The sequence below is a fragment of the Homalodisca vitripennis genome, chromosome X (genome assembly GCF_021130785.1).
Source record: "Homalodisca vitripennis isolate AUS2020 chromosome X, UT_GWSS_2.1, whole genome shotgun sequence".
Lineage (NCBI taxonomy): Eukaryota > Metazoa > Arthropoda > Insecta > Hemiptera > Cicadellidae > Homalodisca > Homalodisca vitripennis.
Window position 1 is genome coordinate 121,707,176 of NC_060215.1, and position 12,463 is coordinate 121,719,638.

A 12,463-nucleotide genomic window follows, 5' to 3' on the forward strand; every position below is an offset into this window, starting at 1 on the left:
ATTGTACATGAAGAGGTAGAAAGGAGAAATCACAAATTAAGTGTGTTTCTTGATTTATCTAAAGAATTCATGGTGTTGACCATCTTAAGCTGCATGACAAATTGGGGTCCCGTGGCCTATGAGGCGTGCCTCTCTTGTGCCTTAGTTCATGTTTAAGTCAGAGATCTCAAGTTGTCAACATTTCAAAACCATGTTTCTAGTTCAATTAAAATTATCTATTGAGTTCCTCAAGGATCAATTCTCAGCCCTATTTTTTCTGCCGTGTATCAATGACGTAGAATCATTCCTACAACACGGAAGAATCGTGCAGTATGCGAATGATACTACTCTTGGTTTTAATGAAAGAACAAAACAAGTTTTATAAAAAAAAGTTTTTGAAATAAGCATTTGTGTGCCACATTTTCACAGCCTCAAACTAAACACAAATACTTAAAATCAAATGTTCTAATTTTCTTTCCGCTCGACAGACTGCGAATATGCGCCGGACATCGTGTTGGATGAGGCTATGTTAGAAGAGGTCTGTTTATCGAAAATCCTCGAAATTGACTTTGATTAAGGTTTGACATGGAATGTTCATATCGTTTACGTTTGCTCCGAATTAGCCTCAGACATTTATGTATTGAGATCTCCAGCTAAATATTGCCCTATTCAGGTTATGATGACGGCTTTTATGACTTGATCCATCATCCACATCTCACTTACGGACTAGTGCTGTGTGGTGCATGTGTAAATAACCAATTTTTGAGAGCGTTCCATCCAAAAACGAGCGATACGCATTATTGCAAAATTAAAATTAAGAGAGTCGTGCAGGCCAGTTTACAAGAGATTGCAACTATTGACTCTGCCAAGTCTCTACATTCGGGAAATAACGTCATATTGTATGTTTAAATGTACCTTGACTAACGGACGGAATGTTCACTCGTACGAGACAAGAGGCAGAGAAAACTAACGAGCCAGGAGACAATGGATGGTAGTTCATGAACGTTTGCTGTTATAGCGTGGACGAGTTTATGGCGTGTAACTGGGAGACCGCACAATCAGAAGTTTTACTCTCAAAGTTAGGGGGGGGGGGGGAGTCTTGCCTATGAATGGAGCAGAGTGAGTTTCAAAATGTATGTATAAATGAGAGTTTTATGTGGCATGTGTCAAAATTATTAAATACTTGACGTTCACTATACGAATGTACTTTTTGTCTCCACAATAAATACTTCACTTCACATATCTGTGAAAGTACTGCGCCATACATACATTCAGATGTACAAAAGGTTAGACACAGTAAGTCTGTATGCTTATATTTGTTAAACATCTAAGAGTATATTTAATTTTATTATTTTAACCAGTTTATGATAAATAAATGAAATCACTTAACCTATAAATTGGTTTTATGCATGTGAAAAAACTGTAAGTGATAATTTCGGTTACACATGAGATATTTTGTTTTAGTTCTCTACTGTCAGACCATTTTACAGTAATAAAACATGCATGTTTATAAGATGTACAATGCGTATCGTGAGCCTTAACAAATATTATATTCCATCTTTGAAAACGGATTTTCCTACTAATTTGCGATTTATATGTCATCATTGTCACAACAGAATAGGCTAATTATTGTCATGGAATTAGTTTAGAATTTATTACAGTATTACAAAAAACATGGATGAAAATAGAGCAACCGGGGACACCAAGTGACTTACACAATAAATACTACAAGAAGCAGATTAAATGGGTGGCTCAGGGGGTGACAGCCCTAAATCAAAAATCCAAAGGCAAGTTAATTCAGTGTCAGTGTTAGTGAATATGTACCATTTAATATCTATATTATTAAAGCAGTACTAAAAATAGCTCTATTTTTTGAAATTTTACTGTGTCAAACTTAATGTAAAATTAGTAATAACAATAAAGTTTTTATTATTATATTAATTTGTCGAATCAGTCAAAAATAAGTAAGACCACTGTTTCCTAACCTAAGAATGTTTAGATTGTCTTGGATAAAATGAAAAAATTATGCACTTTTTTAGACAAGCTAATGTAGACCTATTGTAACTTAAACTGCTTGTCTACTTGGCCATTTAAATATGTGCATTTTGTGGCATGCAGTCTATCTTGCCAAACCTTACGCCTAACAAACAATTAATGTAATAATAACACGGAACCTAAACCTCTCTCTCTCTCTCACGCACACACTTACTCACGGCCTTATTGGCTTGTCTGGATTCTCAATGTGCATAAGGACAGCCTTAAGTTAACCATCCACTATACAATAAACTCACGGAACCTGGAGCTCTCGCACACACACACACACACACACACACACATTCACAGCCCTATTGGCTGGTCTATGTTACCAAAGTGCATAAGGACAGCCTTAAGTTAATAATCCACTATACACTACACGCCAAATTGTACCATATTTTATGAAATTATAAACGTAACTGTTAATCTAAGAGTGTTTTACTAAATCAATTTTTCCACCAATTTTATATGACGAATTCATTTCGTATTTGGCCTCACATTCCTTATAGTTTCTAGGAGATAACATATTTCATAGAATTCTGACAATCCGTATTAAACATAAAGTAGTTTCTGTGCACCATAGTTCCAGTTGATGATTTAGGACAGGCAGGTGGCCAGCTGCTGTAGTGTGTCTGTAGTGGTAAAGAGCTTATAATTCTTGACAGAGTTTATAACAGTTCTTAAGACAGGATATAAGCCAAGTATTTGACTACAGTCCATATAGAATGACTGAATTATATTTTAATCAATACGGTTCTATAAAGTTCGTAACCGTAAGAAAATGTGCGGTACACAGAGTTTCAATCTTAACTGTAACAATACTGATATCTCAAAAACGAGTAAATTTACAGAACATTTCAACAGGGAGACTTCATCTAATTTTTATTGGCAATTGAAAATGTGAATTTATAATCTTAAACTAAAGCTTAAATTCAATCTTAAGAAACTGCGCGCTTCAAAAAGTTTCCGTCTTAACTGTAACAATACTGATATCTCAAAAACGACTAAATTTACAAAAAATTTCAACAGGGAGACTTCATCTAATTTTTATTAGCAATTGAAAATGTGAATTTATAATCTTAAACTAAAGCTTAAATTCAATCTTAAGAAACTGAGCACTACAAAAAGTTTCCATCTTAACTGTAACAATACTGATATCTCAAAAACGAGTAAATTTACAAAAAATTTCAACAGGGAGACTTCATCTAATTTTTATTGGCAATTGAAAATGTGAATTTATAATCTTAAACTAAAGCTTAAATTCAATCATAAGAAACTGCGCGCTACACAAAGTTTCCATCTTAACTGTAACAATACTGATCTCAAAAAACGAGTAAATTTACAAAAAATTTCAACAGGGAGACTTCCATCTAATTTTTATTGGCAATTGAAAATGTGAATTTATAATCTTAAACTAAAGCTTATTAATTTAATCATAAGAAACTGCGCGTTACACAGAATAACCTAAAGCCACCACAGTTATAAATAATGGCTAGCTTTTAAAGTTATGTATGGAACACTGTATATTCTCCTACATTTTGTAAAATAAATAAAAAATTAAATGATTTGCTTCTTTGCAATTTTCTTTTGAACTACTTCGCTTAGTTGATACAAATAGTAGAAATGCCACTGTATACAAATTTTTTAAGAGTTGTTTTATAAGATATTTGATACATAATAATAGAGAAAAATATTTTATAGTTAAGTAAACTAATAGCAATGTGACACAGATATTGTGGAAAGGTATGATCCAATGTGAATGTTGAATTTAGCTCTATTATACCTTCTGCTTAGTGCCCTTTCTGAAATCTGGTTAAACGGACTTAAGGTCCAACGTCGTAAAACTGTCTTTAACTATTTCTTACCTACTTCTGGAGGGGTGGACAGTGAGTCCACGGTCCCAGCTTGGGATTCACTGTCCGACTCAGAGGTTTCTTTTAACGAGGGTTTGATACGGGATCATCATACTCACTCTGCAGCACTTAGGCAGATGTTTCCAGACCTACACCCTGTATCTGCTAAATATAGTTTGGTATACTACAGATGAAGACAGCTGCAAAAGGAATTAAAATATATATATATATATATATATATATATATATATATATATATATATATATATAATACATAGTCGGGTTAGTTACACCATTTACAATTTAGGAATGGCTGTAATCGATAATAATGGTCTTTGATTTGTTAGATATTTTTCGCCCCGACTAGCAGAACAAAGTATCGTAAAATGCACGGAAAAGATCAAGTAAAGAGAACAAGACTTTTATATAATAGTATAAGGGCCTGTTAACTGTTTATCAAATTTATTATATTAATTAACTGTTCTAATAAATATTGTTTTATGGCAGCAAAATCACATGCGTAATTAGTTTGGTTAAATTTAGTAGTTATTGTTTTCTATTTGTTTACATTTCGGCTTGACAGCATAGAGTAAGCGTGATAATATCGACACTTCTGATTTCAACATTTTCTGTAATCACTGTTAAGCACAGGGTAAGAAAATATTAACATAATAAAATTAAAATGTTTTGTAAAAATTTACTTTTAATCGTACACTTCAGCAAATATTGAGTATTCAGTGTGTATAGAGTACTGTAATGCAGATATCAAATACATATTTACCATATACCTTTCTTTTACTAGGAATTTAAAGACTGTTATAAAATATATATATATATATATATATATACGAGTATATATATCATTTAAATTTTCAATAAACCTATATATGTATATATATATAGGTTTATTGAAAATTTAAAATTATTCTTCTTTTGCCATTTATACAAATTTGATATAATGCAAACGAAAGTATTTTGACAGGTATTTGGTCTTCCGATCATATGTTAGTTTGGTTATTTAAAAACACATTAGACAGATATAGCCAAATACCTAATAATTGAATCGTAAAAAGTAAGGGCTCTGTGGTGTAATGGTAGCACATTCACCCAGCAAGTGAGAGATCCGGGTTCGAGTCCCGGCGGAGCAAGTACTTCTTTTGATTCAATGTTTATAGAAAAATTAAATTTGGCTATTGCCATTTATACAAACTTGATTTTATATATATATATATATATATATATATATATATATATATATATATATATATATATATATATATATATGCATTTCCTTGATCGAGGAAACAAGGCAACATCAACTAAGACACAAAATATATTAAGCCCGGAATAAATTACTTAAAAAACCTATCCTAAAAATCCTAAAAGTTTAATGGTTAACGGTTTATTTGAATGGGGAATAAAACTAATAGGGTTTATATATATTTAAGAATTAGTTGCGTTCCAAGTCGCTGGTAACTGCTAGTAAACTAAATGTTATCTCCTGGCGTTCCTGAGGGTGACCAGACGCAAATTTCTAAAAGGAGGACTTTTGGGGGTGAAAAAGAAGGAGGATATTAAAGCAGAAAGGACAGTATTATATACTTTACGAAAATCATTTAAATCAAACATTATTTAAAAACCACACATTATAAATTAATACTGTACTTGAGCATATTATAATGCAAAAAAAACCAAATTGGATTTATTTTGACATGTAAATTGAAACATTTAATATTATTAATGGATAAAGTTTTATTTAAGACTATTATTTTGTATGTGGCATAAGACTAAATGAGTTATTGTTATAGTTTTCTCTTTAAAAGTTGTAACTCTTTTGAACCCAAATTTTTACAATAATATTAAAAATAAATTTTGTGAAATAATGCGAATTAATTCATTGCATTGATTCATTACATTATTAGTAAGCTGTAATAAGTGACATATTTCGGAAATTATCACTATATAGCTAACAGAAAAATATATAGCTTATTATAACAAAATTAACGTATCATTACTAATAAAAAGTCAAGGGGCAGTACCACCAGCGCCAGTGCAGCTGAGCGGATAGAAGGAACAGTGAGTCAAACACTAGTGTAGATAACACTCAACATACAACTGAATCTAACAGCAGTTCACATGCCATGGCATTATGGGACTTCGGACATCGGAAGAGTGTTTAAGGTGATGATACTATTTTCGAGCCTTTAAGCGTTCGCCAAAAAGCCGGACATTTTACATTATATTAAAAAACGGGGAGGACAGATGTTAAAAAAGAGGATATGTTATCCTAAAGCCGGGCGTGTGGTCACCCTGTTCATGGATTACAATTTGAATGAACATTACACTTTGTCGCAGCGAAATGTGAAACTGCCACGGACTTGTTTCTGGAATGTGAGTGGGCTTGAAGAGGCTCAACAAGACCGAAGCAGTAGAGTACTTTGGCAATACTAATTATTACTTAAAATGATTAAAGTATCCAATGGCACAGTGTAGCGGGTACAACGGTTATCGTATACGTATTCTGTACAACCATTGGCCGTAATGACCGAAATGGTACTGTTTTCACGTGTTAGACTCATCAAACTGAATGATAATTTACATTGAAGTATGTTAGAAGAATTGTGTGACCTATACCCACTTTATAATAGTAGTGAAAATGTGGCTGAGTTGCAGAACTTTTCATTTGTATACAAGGCCTGACACACAACATTGACATCTCTGATTTTGTGTCAAAAACAGTAGTAGTAATAAACTAGACATGGAATATTCTAGTAAAGAAGAAATATAGATGATGAAGAGGTAAAAACACGACTACAACTGTAGGGCTGTGGATTAAAGGAGGATTTATAAAGTCATACAGATGTTTGCAACAGCTCTCTGGATTCCCTAACTTGAAATTTCTCTCTGCAAAATTCTGCTTCCTCTCTCTGTAACCAGCTTCTCAAGACAAGTCACTGTGACTGTGGGGGGGTTTCTCTGCCACTTCTCATAAGGCTTCTGCCGTTTGGGCATATGTCCAGTAAGGGTCAAAGCCCTACTAGCATCCGCTACCTGTCAGTGGTGGTGTAGTACTAGTTAGTTGTGTGTTAGTCTAGCCGTCCATTGGAAGAAGGATATGGGGGACCTCCAGGACACATAGTTGTTGGATGTGTTCCCACGGTAAGGATTCTGCAGATTCTTCAAAGGATGCTAGGAGTCGATGCACAAAGTTCCTGATGGAAGGGACCTTGGACGATGCCTAACAATGGAGTTCCTCACGAACCAGGGCGACCGGTGGTCCGCTGGAGACACACGCTCTGGACTGCGAGCAGTTTTCTCCGAGCGGACTTGCAGGTACCATGCTGGGGCCGCGTAGGTAATCACTGGTCGAATCAGAGCCGTGTAGAGCAAGACTTTCGTCCTGGCTGGAAGCTTCTCCCCCACCCCCCCCCCCCCCCACCCCCCCCCCCCCCCACCCCCCCCCCCCCCCACCCCCCCCCCCCCCCACCCCCCCCCCCCCCCACCCCCCCCCCCCCATTCAAGTTATAACACTCTCTAAGGATTTTGAAAAATATGTATTTATGAAAAATCTGTAATGTCTCTCGTTTGTAAATCATAAATGCAAAATATACTTAACGTAATGAATTAATCTTTGAGTATGATTAATTGTCTTTCTAAATATTGTATGGCTTGTTGTATTGTAAATATTTTTCTGTTGTTGTATCGAAATGTAAAATCACCTGCCACAGTAAGAATAGTGTTTAAACTAAAATCATAGTGACCCGCTCCAGATATAAGTACTAAGTATATGTGGTGGGACAGATTAGATGAGTAAAATATTAAGTAAATAATAAACTAATTATTTATTACGTAACACATTTACTGCTTCCCCCTTTGTTAAATTTGTGGAACACTTGCATCAATATATAGCAATACTGACAAGCAACATATTATAAAAATAATAATGAATTGCATTTATGTTAAAACATCCAAATATACTCAAATATTGACCTTGGCATACACACAGAGTTAAGAAGTAATAATTAGTTTTCTAATTAGATAATGAAATTACAACTGTTTAATAACACATCCATCCAAGTTACACGCTTACTTTACTTCAATGGACTTCCTACAGTCTAGCAATATTAGTGTCTGCAGAGGAATGTGTGATACTGTTTCTTGGAGTAACCGAAGTAACCAAAAAAGACTTGCTTTAGGGGTATAAAGGCCATGTATAGTTGTATTACCAGACAGGGAAACATCATTATTATACTTTTAGTATTATATTTTTACAGTATAACTTATGAGAGCCGAACTTGTCGTGGCATGTGTTTTAATTAAGATATTAGGCCCTATTGCGTAAAATCAGAGGACTGTTCAGGGTTGCATGTTTATGAGCTTATTGAAATGTTTGTTCTTCAATACTTTGATTTTTGTAATTTCAGAATCGTTAAGACGAGTGAGACCAGTTGTCTGTTCCTGGTTATGTTTTGCATCGGAACGATAGAACAGGAAACAATGGCGGTGGTTTTGTAATGTATATTAGGGAGTGAAAAACAATCAGGGCTATATAACAACAGACAGTTGACTTCCATATTTGACTCATGTTGACAATACTGCCTCTGGAGCTATCTCGTCCCATTGCCGAGTCTCAAACACTTCACTCAAACTTTATAGTGGTTTCGGAACCACAAGATATCATCCTTCAACGGCAGCTTCCAGTCCCTACCACATCAAAGCATGAACTTGTCTATTGTGTTTATTCAGTAAATATACCCAAGATTAAAACTAGGTTTATCAAGTATAGAAACTTTAAAAGTATGAATGAAGACGCATTTGTATGATATTTGTTTATCCCATGGCATAATCTAGAGGATCTGGACTCACGGTGGATGTTTTTATTAACAAATTTGATCTTTTTACGACAAACATGCAACTTACACGACAAAAGTTCCATGAATGAGAAAGGATATTCTTAGCCTGATGATCCATTGTTACAGCTTATATCAAAGAGCAAGGAGCTCTAAAGACCAGATAATTATGGATCAATACCGTTTCGAGTTAAACATCAGCTGCGTCATTAAAGGCTAAGATATACTTGAAGCCTTTTTAAGAATAGTAAACACCAGTCGTCAAGCGACTTATGGTTTAAGGTTAAATGCCTGGAAACAGGAAAGCAATGTATATCACAGCCAGTTCTTATACCTCTGAATGAGTTGTACCAAATTTTTACATATTGTAGTCAATGTGACAGTGAAAAAGTCCAACATTACTTAAAACATCTTTAAAATCTACTTTATTGTAGATGTGGTTGTCCTGAGTTTACTTTTAAACCTGTGATACAAGGTGGCGTGTTGAAAGCTATATGCCGTGTTCGCTGCAATGCTATTGGATACGGTGGTATCCCAATAGCATTGGGATATAAAGAATAAAGATATCTTGTTAAGTGATAATCTTTAAAGTAATCTTTATAAGATATTATTTTTATAAGATAATCTTATAAAGAATATCTTGCTTGATATCCTTCATTAGGAGTGGCATTTTTCCATCGCAATGGAAGTACAATTTTTCCGCCCTATTAAGAAGATTTCAGCACAAGCATCATGTTCAGATTATAAGCTGATACTCTTCCTGCATTAACTAAAGGCGTTGAGAGAATTGAACACTGCCAACTCTACATTACAACATATTTAGTGACTATCAATCTGGTTTTTACTCTAACCACATTACGGAAACTGCACTTTTAAAGATAACGGAGGACTTTAGACTTGCACTTAGACAGGGAACATATAATTTCTTTCGAGTTTTCGATGTGTTTCGACAAACGTAAACCATAAAGTAGTTTATCTAAGTTAAGGCTATTAGGGTATTCTGTCATGGATACGGCAGAGTGTTAAAAGTTCATGACATTATTTCGGACTGGGAAACTTTTGGGGTGCCTCAGGGATCAATTCTGGTACGCTGAAAACATTGTGGAATGCTCTTCTTCAAACAATTACTTTCCATCAACAGTTATTCCAGGTCTGTAGTGAAACTGAAATATATTTATCTTTAACGGTTAGCCGAAGCAGGTTCGGTTTGATATGCTGCGCAAGTTACACTGGCAGAGGGATGAACGTGAGATTGTGTGGAAAATAAGATTAGGATCTGTTAGAAATAATTAATTATAATAAGTAGTTTCGATTTATGTGTATATTAAATATCCTTTATTTATTGTGTTTTTAGGATTTATAGAAGTAGTTAGTTTATTATATTGTTAAATTTTCATTTAAGGGTTGAAATATTATATTAATTTCTCCATGTGATTAAAATTTAATTAATCCTTTGTTACTGATTCATAATGTGATAATATTTTACTTATTTCCTTTTTCGCAGGTTAAGTGTAAGAAAGGGCCGCGTGGCCCTAACTTTACCTGTATAAGTAAAAAATGGTTCATGTAATTTCAATAAGGCTCATTCTGTCTACAGTATGATTTGTAGAACTCCCCCTCCCCCATAAAAAGACGTGGAGCTTCAGGTGGAGTACTCTAAATTTGGCAATGAGCAACTCGTCCTGGGTTATGTTGCCAACTTACATCATCGCAGTAGCTGAAGAGTCTCCCACACAAATATCTGAGCAGCCACACGCAGGAGGGTCCCCCTCCGGTGGAGAGAGAGTGGAAAGAGTATTTCCTTGATTATGTTTATAAGCTTTGTGGATCGCATTTGCTCGCGCCGTATTGTTTACATTGCAGCTACTTGTCTCTTATATAACTAAATTGTATGTTTGTGGGCCTATGCAGGTGTCTCTTAGCTCACGTGTACATGTACTATATGGCGTATACATCTACATATGTGAGTCCTTCGTGCCGTCCAGTGCGTGGCCACGTTCAAGATATGTGGATAATGACAACAAAACACGAGAAAGTTTACAAAGAAGTACTAGTTTAAATACAACGTTGTTTACTCAGCAAGCAACGCGACTGGAGTCTCAGGGTCTGTAATAAGTAAAATAGCAGCTGAGGGAAAACAAGGGAAAGTTTGACTTTTAGACTCCCACAGTCAAGTTTTGTTCATTATTTTACAAAATTCGTCATACAACAATACATGACCTAGGCTGACAAAATGTAAATATCTGTTAGAGGAAGAAAATATCCTAAAATGCGGTAAAAATTAGCTAAGAAATGTATTGAAATAAATGGGTAAGTCAGAAGTCAGTCCAAGGTTAAAATATTAATTTAACAGATTCGTGTAGCAGGCTGGCGAGCAAATTATTTACGCGACATCCAATAACAGAGAAATGAGATAAAATTATAGTGTAAATAGAAGAAACGTTAGCAAGTCGCACATAATCCATAAGTGTTGGCAGTCACAAACCGAAAATCGAGATAAAAAAAGACGTTGGTAAGGGTCCAAGACATAGTACCTCACTCTGGTTGTGGAGCAGGATTTGTTCTAAATGCATTAGCAATATGGCAGCTTGCCAGTAAAAAGAAGCGGAAAAATCAATATGTCTTAAGACTATCATGATGATATACACTAAGATTACAACAACATGTTCACATTTGGTTACGAATATCTAGTTCCAAATCTCCCTGACATTAGGGTAGTTGTTATAAACAATGTAAGCAACTATAAAAAGTCAGATGATGAATAAAACTAAACAGTGTGACGTTAAAGAACGACATCCAAGACTGGCTCTCCCGGCACGGCATTAAGAATCACCCCGGCTATGCACAAGGTTCAACTGTTAGTGTTAGTCAAAACTGTTGATGTATATTTTATTGATACAGGAGACACTGTAGTTAGTCTGCCTCCCTGTCATCTGAAACCAGTTGAACTAGTGTAGGGTGACATAAAGGGCAGGATCGCTGACTTTACCGAGTGCATGAAAGACATAAACAAGTTAAGCAAAAAGTAATTTAATGAATATTTAGTTGAGAAATGGCGCAAGTGTTACGAGTACGACTATAAGATAGAAGACGATAATAGGCAGAGAGAATGTGCCATAGACAAATTATTGGATACATTTATCATGTCTGTCAACAACGACTCATCGAGTTCAACTTTGATGACGCGGCAAGGATGATCAAGGGAAAATAACGTCAGAAAGTGACAGCAAAATAGAAGGCAGTGGCTTTATCGTTTTACAATTTGACCAATATTATTACAGCACAACGGGTAAACATATACTTTAATTTATATATATATATATATATATATATATATATATATATATATATATATATATATATATATATATATATATATATCAAAACACACACATAAACAAAAGTTTATATAAAACTGAAAATCAAGTGTTCATGTTTTAATTTTCGGGTTCCTAGGTGTTTGCCATTTAATATTTGTCCTTCTAGAATGTTTAACCTTATTATCTGATTTTTACAGCATTCATCAAATGAATTTGTCAATAAGGAGATAAAAAAATCCATATACTAGTTCAACATATTTTAATTTACTTAGTCTTACCCAATTTATTTGTAAAATGTTTACTTTTAAATGTGCTATTACTGTAGGACCTATATTTCCAATCTTACAATTATCACTACCCTTCAAAATAGAGTATATGTGGAACTGTGCAAGCAACCCAACATGATCCTTTGCAACGTATTTAACTA

The 12,463-nt window shown here is 34.5% G+C and overlaps 1 non-coding gene across 1 annotated transcript; it reads left to right on the plus strand.

The window, feature by feature from the left end:
- The first annotated feature begins 4,943 nt into the window (after positions 1 to 4,943).
- Positions 4,944 to 5,014, plus strand: Trnaa-agc. The gene has a single exon. It is a non-coding gene; the product is annotated as a tRNA-Ala (tRNA).
- The last annotated feature ends 7,449 nt before the right edge of the window (positions 5,015 to 12,463 follow it).